This window comes from Calypte anna, chromosome 2 (genome assembly GCF_003957555.1).
Source record: "Calypte anna isolate BGI_N300 chromosome 2, bCalAnn1_v1.p, whole genome shotgun sequence".
Taxonomy (NCBI): Eukaryota; Metazoa; Chordata; class Aves; order Apodiformes; family Trochilidae; genus Calypte; species Calypte anna.
Window position 1 is genome coordinate 53442778 of NC_044245.1, and position 13117 is coordinate 53455894.

At 40.3% G+C, this 13117-nt stretch overlaps 1 protein-coding gene across 2 annotated transcripts in view; it reads right to left on the reverse strand.

Moving 5' to 3' along the window:
• TRAK1 (trafficking kinesin protein 1) overlaps positions 1–13109 on the reverse strand; it is a 134698-nt gene extending 121589 nt beyond the window's left edge. Inside the window, exon 1 of one of the 2 annotated variants that reach the window (XM_030444195.1) lies at positions 13058–13109. The gene's annotated coding sequence lies outside the window, so the exon portion shown is untranslated. Of the gene's footprint in view, positions 1–1008; positions 1031–13057 lie in introns of those variants that run through there. The other variant, XM_030444196.1, reaches the window with a different exon arrangement.
• Between the last annotated feature and the right edge of the window lie 8 nt (positions 13110–13117).

Below are 13117 nucleotides of genomic sequence, written 5' to 3' on the forward strand. Positions count from 1 at the left end.
TCCTCTCTCCAGGAGGTCAGCCAATCTGCTTGTTCAGAAATGTCTTTTTTTTCAGGTCAGTTTTAACAAGTACTTCATAAAGTTTTTGTTGGACATGGAATACAGTTAAGTAGCACAACTTCTTTTGGCCATGACAGCCATTTCTGGGATTTATTATAAAATGTGGCATTTTGCCTAAGTTATCCTACACAACAACTTCTTTTTATCTTTTCTGAACAGATATTTAGAAAACAAATTTATAAAAAGAAATATTTACATTTTGGGTTTGTTTGTTTGCTTTTTAATGAGCTAAATCTTAAATAAGACTTTCACTTGCATTTTGTCAGTTCCACTTAACCTTTTTTGTTTATTCCCCTCCTTCAAATATCTCTTTGTAACTAATTGCTACCAAGAAGTTGACAGAATATTGACTGACTGACTCCCTGTAAAGGAGATTGCCAATTTCTGGTTTTGAGCAAAATCTGTAATACTTGACATATGAAACAAAGCCAGTAAAACAGTATGGTTAAAACAAAACAAAAATTTAAAAAGAGACAAGAGAAACAGTAGAGAGTACTAGCAGAAATGTCAGAATTCATAGGAGATGCTTGCAAATGCCTTCTAACAATATCCAATGTCTAATTATTATGGAATCCCAAGAGTTCAAAATCCTCTCAGTTCTCCAGTGGTGACAATACCACTGAACAATGCAGCATCCAAATAAGTCCCTCTTCAAGTCTATACTTTCAACACAGCTGTATTGTAAGTTTTCTGTCACAAAACAAACAACAATTTCTGGTTAGAAATCAGGGCTATCAGGACCTACCAGTTCCCACTCAGAAGATAAGCTAATTACCTGCTGTAGCATTCACATCATCACCCAGAACAGGCTGAAGCCCAGTAATTTCATGCCTTCCCAGCTTGTGGGATTTAGAAGAAGCATTCCATAGCTCGTTCAGTCTAAGAGTTTGCTAAATAGGAATTTTAAAAAATAATTTATTGCCCACATGGCAACAACTGCTTGCTTACCTTTTCCAGAGAAAGGTCTGAGGAACACCCAAGCTGAACTCAGTATTACAACTGCTAGAACATGTTATAAGCTAATCATTTTCCTGACTATGCAGCCCCTCCTATTTCCTCTTAGTCATTTCTCTACAAATTATATCACGTCTTGATCTTCAAGTTCGCCCTGCTGGTCATAGGATCAAAAACAATAGGCTTGCTGCTAGGTGCATTTAGGAATTTCCTCTGAGCCTTCTTGACCAGGTAATTAAGTGCTAATTCACCATCTCAGATGACAGAACTTATGATTACTGCTTTCCTTTATTAAAACTAAAGAAAAAAAAAACAAAGAAAAAATACTCAATCAAAAAGCACCAACCAAAAAAAAGAAAAAAAAACAACCAATATAACCAAGCCAAATAAAACAACCAAAAAACAAAAAAACAAACACATATAAACAAACTCAAATCAAAACCCACAAAAAACTCCCCTCAAAAAAATCCTAAAAAACCCTCAAATCCCTTCTACCCCCAAAACAAAAAAGCAACTCAACCAACCACCCAACAAAAAACCTAGAACCAAAGAAACAAACCAATAAAACCCAAAAAACAAACATCCAAAACACTCAATCCCACAAGCAAACCCAACAACCACATGAAAAATAAACCCAAGCAACAAAAAAAATCAAGATATCCAAGCAAAACCCCCACCAAGAACTTGCCACTCAAAAAAAGCCCAAACTTCCCTCAAATCCTCCAAACCCACTACCAAGCAAACCCACACACACAAAACCACAAAACAAAAAAACAGACAAACCAAAACCCAAACATATCCCATCACCATACAAGCACCATAAAATAAACAACAAAAAACCAAACCAAAAAGAGGGAAAAAACCCAAAATAAACAAAAAAACCCCGAAACATGTTAAATACAAGGTGTGGTGTTACACACTTAAAGCAAACTAAACAGTTACTTGCTTTGCCTGCATAGTCTTGCCTTGCCCTTGCTGCCATCTCCAGCATCCATCTAACTCTCTGAGAAACACAAGCTGGCAAGAAACTAAAACCAAAGAAATAAAAGAAAATTTTCAAAACATGTTTTCCTAATTTGCCTCCCTGACTTATTACCCCATTAGGTAGCAGTCACCATGAAAGATCTATGTGTATAACACACAGCCAGTGACAGGATAGGGCTATTTCTACCAGAGATGGCAAACCATGAGATCTGGCTGCAAAAAGCACAACCTTTGGGCACAGGCCTTCCCTATTACATCTGGCTAATGTAAGTGTAGGCTGTCCCAAAAGCACACCCTAATCCTACCACAGACTTAAGCTGAAGTGGTACATTCAGCCAGGCAGAAAGGGACCTGGGAGTCTGGATTGACAGGAAGCTGAACATGAGCCAGCAGTGTGCCCAGGTGGCCAAGAAGGCCAATGGCATCCTAGCCTGTATCAGGAACAGCGTGGCCAGCAGGTCCAGGGAAGGGATTCTGCCCCTGTACTCAGCGCTGGTGAGGCCACACCTCGAGTACTGTGTCCAGTTCTGGGCCCCTCAGTTCAGGAAGGAGATTGAGGTGCTGGAGCAGGTCCAGAGAAGAGCAAGGAGGCTGTGAAGGGATCCAGCACAAGTCCTATGAGGTGAGGCTGAGGGAGCTGGGGGTGTTCAGTCTGGAGAAGAGGAGGCTCAGGGGAGACCTCATCACTCTCTACAACTACCTGAAAGGAGGCTGGAGCCAGGGGGGGGTCGGGCACTTCTCCCAAGTAGCTCCCAGTAAGACAAGAGGGCATGGACTTAAGCTCTGCCAGGGCAGGTTTAGGTTGGATATTAGGAAGAAATTCTTTACAGAGAGGGTGATCAGGCATTGGAATGGGCTGCCCAGGGAGGTGGTGGATTCCCTGTCCCTGGAGGTTTTTAAGAAGAGACTGATGTGACACTCAGTGCCATGGTCTGGTAACCACAGTGGCAGTGGATTAAGGGTTGGACTTGATGATCTCAGAGGTCACTTCCAACCCGGATGATTCTGTGACTCTCTGACTCCTCTCATTCCTCCATCTTCATGAAGATATTTGTGTTTGTACCACTCCCTGTCAATGTGACCAGGAATGGAACCTGGTTAAAAGGCCAAACGAAGGGGATGAGGGAGGTAAGAGGACAGAAGAGAAAACCAAGGGGGTGGTGTTTTCATCTTCCAGCTGAGAGTAGCTTTCAGCTAGATGAGGTCTCAGAATTGGGCCACTGCATGACTACAGAAAAAGTAGTGCATGAGAGGTGAGAATGGACTGTCCTCTCCTACAGTTTTCAGTTGCTTGTTAGGAAATTGTTTGGGTTCTATTAAAAAAAAAAAAAGTCAAAACACTAAACCAGGGCACTCTGGTGGCTTTACTTGTCACCCACTTTTAAGCAGTCACTTCAAGATCTACCTGCAGATTTATGGAGTTTCAAATACTGATGTTGCAATGCTATCTTCCAAGCTTCATTGCAGTAAGAACAGCAATCTCTGGCAGGACTCAAAACATCAGTATTTCCATTAATTGCTGTCTGTGCTTATCCATCACACCACAGGACTATGGGAAATCACTAAGTGAATGCCTAGAGCCAGAATTTACAGAACTGACAAAAACATTAACCCAAGGCTTAATAGCAATGGCCTTTTCTGGAGATACAAAGAGATGAGGTTTCAGTTTCAATTAACCCAGGCAGATTCAATAGTCATATGAAGCTGAAGGTGGCAACTGAAGAGCCAAGAGACATTTTTGTTCTTGTTGAATTCATCTCTGCTGGAAGAGCAGCCAGCTATTGAAATAATAGCCCAGTTAGTCAGAAAGGAAGAAAGGTCAGGTTTAATCCCAAGATTTTTTAAAAGGAAAAAATGAATTACCATGAACAGTAAGGACCATTTAAAACTAAAGTTTTGTCCACATCAGTTACACCTTCTGTTTAAATACCAGCTTTTAAGGAATCATACATTTAAGATTAGCAAATAAGCAAAATTGATTCCAGTTCTTAAATCTTACTGTAAATATTCATATAGTTCAACATTTGGCAGTCATGCTACTATTGGATCAAAAGACCAACATTTAAGGCCACGTTTTATAGAATAAGAAAAATGGTTGAACAGGGACTTTTACAGATCTGCAATAGGCAGGGACATCTTGCATTAGATCAGGTTGGTCAAAGCCCTGCCTAACCTCACCTTGAACACTGCCAATGACAGTTTTCACACTCATAACTTTTCTACATATATCTTAATGATATGATCTTAAATGATAACATGTCATCTGGTATAATCAAGAGCTTGGGAACAGGCATAAAACAGAAAATATCCTTTAATGAATGAAGTAAGATGATAATAAAATAAGAACTGCTGAATTTAAGAAACCCACTCTGCTTTTGGAAGGATATTAATAACAAAACTTTCCATTTTTCTTCCTCCACATCCTCTGAAAGTTGATTAGTACAAAATTGGTGCAGTGTTTACTTTTGGAGGGAGGAGGTTCGTAACTCAGGTGCTCTGAGATTATTTCCCTAGAACCAGTGAGCATAATAAGACGGCAGAGTATCTTGGATGTGCTATCTTCCCTGCCTGAGAAAATCCCAGACCCCTTTTTCAAAACTAACTTTTTTCATAGCAGTACACCATGGTTAAATTATAGTCCATCAGTTTTACTGAAGGCAAAAAGAATATAGAAATTTCACTAAAATCACTATTGTAATAGCAGCACTTTCTTATGCAGGTCTGCCAGATGTGTATTCATAGCTGCTGCAAAACACACTCAAATTACTTGAGCAAATCATATATTCTTCAGAGAAAAGAGTGCCTTCTGGCCCACTTGGAAATTTCTTATGTAGGAGGATTAGTAACATACATTACCAACCCTATTACTGTAAATAAAACTGTGCAGCTGTAGCACTCATGTCTGCTGAGAAGGCTGCCTGTTTCAGATACTCAGCCCTCTCAGGTCCTAAACTCTTAATACCACAAAGAGGGTGCTAATACACTGATCCTAGGAGACTGATAGGCTTATAACAGAGATTGACAAGACCTGGATTTAATTCTCGTACTGCCACAAATTCCTGAATTACCTCAAACATTTTGATCGTGCTGACCCCCTTCATCCTTTGTAATGTGAGAGAACTGATTTTTGTGACTCATCAGTGCTTAAAATAACCTCAGTTCATCAGAAGTTGCACTGAATGTTTTGTAGCCGTTGCAATAGAAAAGGGCAAAGTATTAAGGAAGTTGCATTTGCCTGAGGTACAATGGTTCTTAAATGAAATCTCGTTTGGTAGATAAAAGCAGTACAAGTGACTGCCACAGAGAATCAAAGTTCTCTATAGGAGAGCATAACATACATCTAATAGCATGGGACCACTTAGAACTTTTTGTATCCTGACAGTTTAGTGCACCATTTAACCTTCCTCAGTTTTTCATCCTAATGGCATTGGATGTCTTGCAAAATATTATTTTTGACAAGTACATTATGGAATAAATTGTAGGTAACAAATACAAAAGTAATCAAAGGTTATCAGCATTTCAGACAAACAGAAAAAGCACTTTCAGTTCAGATATTGGAAATTTATGGCTCTCAGGTCAGTCCCAAGTCCCTGGGTCAAACCACAATACCCTTACCACCTGACAAGATTACATAACCTTCAGGAAACAGAGCCATAAAGGGCTGATCTTGTTATGACCTTCACACATGAGGGTTTGCATAATTCATTACAGGACCAAAGCCTCTAAGAGATTGGTATTTTTTGTCAACACTGATCTCCACTCCCTCCATAATTTCCTGGAAGTGATCATTGCTGTATTATTACCACAGAAAAGCAGTTTACTGTTGTTTTCTGAAGGTGGGACAATTTGTGACTATGGAAGATTATCATAATAACAAACCATAATACCAGAAAGATGTATTTGCTCCTCATCCTTCTTACCTCAACAGTGCATGCCTTATCAGAAACACAGTGAGTATGATCAGTCACTGCTGCAGAGAGATTCCATTCAGGACAGGCTTAAAAGACATTCTAAGGGCTTTGACACATCTTCCAGTTCTGCTCATTTTACAGGTACCATTGGGGTAATAGGTTTGTAAGGATTCAAATGGCAAGGTTTCTGCTTATTGCAGAGGAGTGCAGTGACCCACTGCAAAGCATGCAACCCTGCAGTACCTGCTGGTGAAACTAGGTTTTTTGTAACAGGCAATGTTCCAAATAATACTAAGTAAAGAAAAGTAATACAAGTTCCACTTCTGCAAACACTGGAGAGGATGGTAAGTCTAAAAGTCTCCATTTCCCACAAGCTGCAGACATCAATGTAATTTTGAAAAAATAACCTGGTCTTCAAATAAAACTGCAGTTCACTATCCTTTAGGACACTGCTTGCAGACTTAATTTCGTGTGATTTAGGACATTACATGAATTGTAAGTCCAATATGATATAACAAGCATCTGTCTTTAAAAAGGAGAATAAACTAGGTGAACATACAATACAGAAGTACATTGATTGGTTCCAATTTACAGTAACCAAATAATCGCCTCAGAGTTGCATGTAACTATTGTGGATACATACTAATGTATCCAGAGTTTTCATTCTTTCCCTCTAGGCTATAAATGTCTCCACTGTATGAACATTCTCCTAACCTTTGGTTTCCATTAAAAGATGGCACAAGTCAACTCAGCTTTCAGATTTTAAACTTTATTGAAAAATAATGAGAAGCAGTTTTTCTGTGTTTTGTCTGAAGCACTGGCACTAGTACATAAGGGAGTTGGGGAGTGGATTTCTTATGGTTTCCTTTGACAGCTGTAAGACAGATGAGAAACTAGGTGAGAGTGTTAAGTCTTACCATCTACTCTACACTGGTGAGGCCACACCTGGGGTACTGTGTTCAGTTCTGGGCTCCTCAGCGTGGGAGAGCTGCAGACATACTGAAGGGAGAACAGAGCATTCAGGCTACGAGGAAAGGCTGAGAGCTGGGACTGCTCAGCCTGGAGAAGAGAAGGCTCAGCAGGGTCTTGTCAATTCATACCCGAGAGGAGAAATGTGCAGAGGATGAACCCAGGCTCTTTGCAGTTGTGCCCTGTTATAAGTCAGGCTAATGTTACAGTATGGCTACAAGGACCTAGAGAGAAGGTCTTCAGGACACCGAGGAATCTGGGAGGGGCAGAACAGACCATGGGCAGTGACAGGATCAGAAGTGATGGGCACAAACTGAAATAAAGGAAATTTCCCCTGAATAAGAAGTTTCTTCACTGTGAGGGTAACCAAATACTGGCACAGGTTTCCCAGGGAGGTTGTGGAGTCTCCATCTTTGGAAATGTTTGGACATGGTCCTGAGCAATCAGCTGCTCTCCTTGGGCAGGGCAAGTTGGACTAGATGATCTCCAAAAATCTTTTCCAACCTCAGCCATGCTGTGATCTACCAAACATGAAGTGGCACACTTTTCACAGTGCTTCTACCTTCACAGTCATAAAGAACTTTGGTTTTTTTACAACCCACTGCCTGCAAAATCCCAGAAACACAAACTCTTAGTTACTTTGTTTCTCTTCTACGAACTTTCTCTTGACATCAGTCGTTTTTCATCCTGGTCTCCACTGATTCCCTTAAATGGTCAACAAAAGAGAAACTATGGAAAAAAACACATACTTTACTGCAGATAAGACTTAAAAGGTACTGCAGACCTCCTGTCAAGTTTCAAGTTGTTCACAAATTAAAATCGGTAAATAAAAAGTGACAGTCTTAACTAAAATCTCTCACTTCTACTTTCCAAACGCTTTAGAACACATCATATAAGAGAAGGTGCTTGGTTTTGTGTTTGTTTTTTTTTAAAACAAACCCCAGGTTTTTTTTAAACCCACCCCTCCCCACAGAAAAAAAGAAATCCCATGAGCAATTTTCACGTGGCCATTTCACATGGCTCTATTCACCATTTAATGAAAAATGTGGTTAATTGTTTCCCACAGTAATTACAAATATATATAGAAATCTTAGCTCAGAACACATCAGAATGCAGCTCTGAGCTCATATTTTAAATAGTCAAATTAAATCACCTGGTAGTTTTCTGTTTCCTGGTCTTACGGTCTATAAAGAATAACATTTACCTGCTGATTCTGTGAAGCCTAAGATTAAAAAAGCTCTGACTTTGAATGATTTTTAAAGAGGGATTTGAAAGACTGTCCAAAGAACAATTAAGTGAAGGCAGAAGAAAAAATTACTTTTTTTTTTTTTTAAGATTAGTCCATATTACTTTAGAAAACTAAAATTATACTGGTTTTCACCTTAAGTTTTGAGGATTGCAGTGTTCACAGTAGAAACTATAATATTTGGCCTCAGGAAAGAGCACTCAGGAAGGCGGACTGAAACAGATGTTAAAAAAATGAAAACAATCAAATTTATTCTTAAGTGTATTCTCATTCTGTATTATAAACAACAATGTCTCTGCATAGCCTAAGATGACCAACTACCCAGTATTTCTCTCTTCATAAAGTCAAGAATATTCCAGAAACACAAATATGTAGCAGGTCATTATCAGCATTAGCATCAGCATCTCATCTACCAATACACAACCGTGTTGGTTATACCAGAGCTTAGAGTACAGAGGTTTCAAAATCAGCTTATGCTCACTGAAGGTTTCCCATCCTGCCACCAAAGCCTCAGCCACTTACTGCTTCTTTTGCCTCACTGCTAACAGCTGCTCAGCTGCCCAGACAACAATCTGATTGAATATTAGCCTTAAAAACAGTTAAGTCATGGAGTTGATTCCCAGCACCACAATATGGGAGAGAATAAAACAGGGAATCCGCAGCTTGGGAAAAATTTGCTCTGCTGGGTAGCAACACCATCTTATGTCAATATAAGACAATAATGAAACTTCACAAGAGGTGGTAAGCCAGTCTCTTCTCACATTTCCTTCCTTCTTTCTCTTACTGTTCTAAGCTTCTGCTATAAAGGCAAGCAAAACCAGCAGGGCTCTAATATATATCAATCAATAAGAACAATAAATAAATAAATAAATAAAAACCCCACACTAGAAAACATGACAACTAAAGAACACCAGCATCATTTGGGTTTAGAACATCTAATGGACAGCAAGGTTAGACAATACTGTCCAGAGAAACTACAAGACCACGCAAAGAATCAACTCCAGTACAATCACTGACCAATCTAACTAAAGCAAATCTGCCAACATAATTGAATCTAAGAATTATCTCTAGGCTAATCTGTTTGTGGTAATAATAAGCCTCTTAGCTGGACAACCATAAGCAGGATAACCACATAGCACCACTTTTTGCACTGTAATCAATAGGCTCCAATAAAACGAGAAATATTGATGCATCAAAGTTCAAAGAAAGGACAAGTTCAGACAAAAAAATATCAGTGGTGAACTCATGACATTTATTTAGGAGACATCATGTTATTCACTACAAAGTAAAATAAGAGTGCTTATAAACTTGTACAGCTATCTCAGTCAAACCACAGAGTAAGCAGGAAGACATTGAATCAGACACCAACTGGTATCCTGGAAAGCCAACATTTACAGGAAGTTAATTCTCAAGATTTTTATCTCTCCCAGTAGCACTGATCTCACAACCGAATCCACAGAACTGTGTAGCATTCCAGGGAGGCAACAGCATTGCTCATGACATTCTAATAATACTAACATGACTTATAAACATACCTTTACAGCACAGACACTGTAGACCACAAACCAGTTTTACACTCCCAGCACTACAAAGTTCCATACATAAAGTGAGCTGCCTACAGATGACTGCAAGTTATCACTTAGTGAGTTAAAAGAATTTCTTCTACTTACTGTATATTTATGTAACTCTGAAAGCCACTTGGTGTGCTGTCCCTACTGAAATCTATTCCTTTTCTTTATGCAACACACGAGTGACAATCTCACAGCACTAACAAAAAGCAGTATGACCATCACACAAGAAGATGTCAGTCTGCCTGTTGTCATTTTACATGCAACTGAAGTGCATTCATTCTTTAATCTCCATCTTAGTAGCATCACTAAGCTTCTTCCAACAGAGGCCAAACCACTGTGTAGATCTGGAGACATGGATAGTCCAAAAGGAATACAGAACCAGTTTTAACAGCCTACCTATTAATAATAGTTCCCTCACCCTGAGGCTAAAGCTAAGCTCCCAGTACCATATTCTAGTTATTGGAACTTTTCACATCATACTACTGTGTCTGTTCTTGCATTAGTGTGGAATTATTGCGAAATAAAAAGTGCATGAAAGCAATTGACAGCTTCAAGAGAGATAAATTGGTGTTATTCAGAAAGTTACACTGATGAAAAATATCTGACCTAATATTGGAGACTTATTAGATAAGGCACCCATTTTTGCAAAGAGAACAGTCATTATTTGGGCAGAGTGAAAGGTTACCAGTTTCAAATCTGAAACAAAGGACACACCATTTTTTGCAAACTAACAAGAAACATCTCACCAACCATTACTTGAGTACCACTCATAACATACACCATCCAGACAACACAAAACAAATTAAGTCCCACAAATGCTACTCCTAATCCAGCAAGATCACTAAACCACCTCAATTCTTGAAATCAAGAAAAGATAATTTAAAGATTCTTGGAAAGAAATAGATTTCAAACAACCATAACTTTGCCATACATTGCCTTCCCTCTGATTATCTCCCTTCCTCCAAGGGAATTTTTATGTAACAAGGGAAACTGTTACAAAGAAAAATGTGTATACATTTACACCATATACACCACTGTCTATACCTTCAGCTTTTAGAATGGGTGAAGGTTTGTTTTTAACTTCTTGCATTTTGTTACTGCAGATGCTGCCTCAATTGCCCACATTCTGAGAATTCTATGGAGCTTCTATCACAGCAAATGTAGTGGAAAGCTTCAGCATTTTTCATAGTGCTAGCTTCATATTTATGCAGCAACACAGCAAGAAGCAGTAGTATTGATCAAGTGCACATTTAAAACAAAAAAATTTAACCTGCACTACTTTCTTCAATACTAATCCTATTCTTCTGTCCCAAAGGAGACTGGCTAGAATATTTCAACATTCAAAAGAAAATCCTCAGAGGACATGAAAAAGTCAGGATCAAATTACTTCTACAAAAACAGCTAGTAATTTTTTACAAGAGAAAGAATGCAAGAAACAACAAGGAACTCCGTTGTGAGCTGCTGCAGAAACGAACAACAGGAGTTCCTGACAGCTCCAGGAACATCTTCTCCATCTGATCTTGCTCTCACCCAAGTTCATTTCTCACAAACTCTCACCTGCATTCCACAAACTGATACAGTGCCAAGTCAACATCCATTGACATACAGGGCAGTACTTGCAGATCACCTGCTGGTACTGCTTCGTTAGTCAGGACTCTGGATTAAACTAGTCAGATGGTCAGAGGTCGCAGCAACAACCCGCAGATTTCACCGAGATCACATGCATGCAGGTAGCAAATAGGGAACAACACATACATTTATATTTGTGCCTAATAATATGAACGCTTCCTCAATGCACTCTCGTGCTACACCCAGTGCTTTAGCATCATTATCAAGCTAAGTTATGAACTACAAGATTTTTGGTTGGTTTCTTCTTTGCACTAGATCCAAAGAGACTCAACTTATTTCCACTGCTGTCATGCACCATGCAGCTAGCTCCACTAGCAAGCGGGAACTCATTCATACAGCTGACAGAAACTTTAGTTTTACTTCAACATAAATTTAAACTATCCACACATACAGCCATCTGGTCTTCACTTAACTCACTAACACTAAAAGCTGAAAACTCTTGCCTTCCCTTAGTGTTTTCCCATCTTCTGTTTTTCCTCCAATATAATGATGCTAATTGAAAAACACAGTAATAGCTATAATCATGGTTTAATATATGTCCTTCTATATTTATTTTCTTGTCTATTGTCACCATAGCTTGCTCTGGCTCAATTAAAACTAGTTCCAGTGCCTCAGAGATGGGCAGAGCTTTGTGAATACTGTTCCTGGGCTGGGAGACAACACTCCTTCCTCTAGGCTCCTTAGGGAAACTCCAGAAGCACCCGACTAGGAACAACATTTAAATGCAGTTCACTTCCAGTATGGTCAGAAGCCAAGGTGTTAATTACAGTACATGAACTCAGATAATGCGCTGCAATAAAACATGCACATATGGCAAACTAGTTATCATAACTGCTGTTTGGTTTAGCTTAGGGTTTTTTGTTGTTGTTGCTTTCCTAATTGCAAAAACCATTACACTCGTGCTTTAATCTCGGTGGACTGAAAGGTTCAAGTAAGGTTACAGATTGCATGACAGAGAAAAGTATCCAAATGGGAGACTTCTGCAAAAGTCCGAGCAAGGGAGAAAAAGAAGCCTGCGCTCCCACCCTTTAACAGATGTGCTATTTTTGGGACATCTGCTATTCTTTTCTATTTTACCTGAGAAGAAGCTTATCTGAACATTAAGTTCAAAATCATCAGCTACAAACCAAAGCAGTCACTAAGATTTCAAACTTGAGAAACAACATAATGGAATATTTTCTTCATTTTAAATAGAAGTATACCTCCAAAAGCTATGTAAACCCTGACACTGAAGAAACTAAGTATTTTTCTGTCCCTCCTCCAATCTGCTCCCTACAAGCGGGTGCCCATCCAACTGAAAACAGCAGCATAAATAATTCACAGGCCAAATTTTGCAACCGGTTCCTGACCCTCGGTAAACAATTGCACCCCACTGCCTCTTTCCTTTAAGGGGGAGGAAGGGACAAAAAAGCACAGGCACCAGAGCCGCGGCGCTCCGCCCGCCTCCGGGCAAGTCGGCTGTGAAGGTCGCCCCCTTGCCACAGGGTTGTGGGGCCCAAGGAGGAGGAAGAGCGGCTGCACCTTGCTCAGCCCCCCGTTTCGCACCCCGGACAGCGAAGCAGGCCCGGCCCGTGCAACGCGGCAGCACAGCATCCAGACCCCCGCCTCCCGCTCACCTGAGGGCGAGCAGCGGGCGGGCGAGCGGGTGCGAAACGCAGCCGCGACGCCCTCACCGCTCACCCCCGCACCCTCGGCCGCGGTCGGGCGGAACCGAACCGATACTCGCCACTCACCCCGCTCCGGGCCCCCCAGGCGCGCGCGCCGCCAAGGGCAGCGGGGGGCGGACGGCGGCG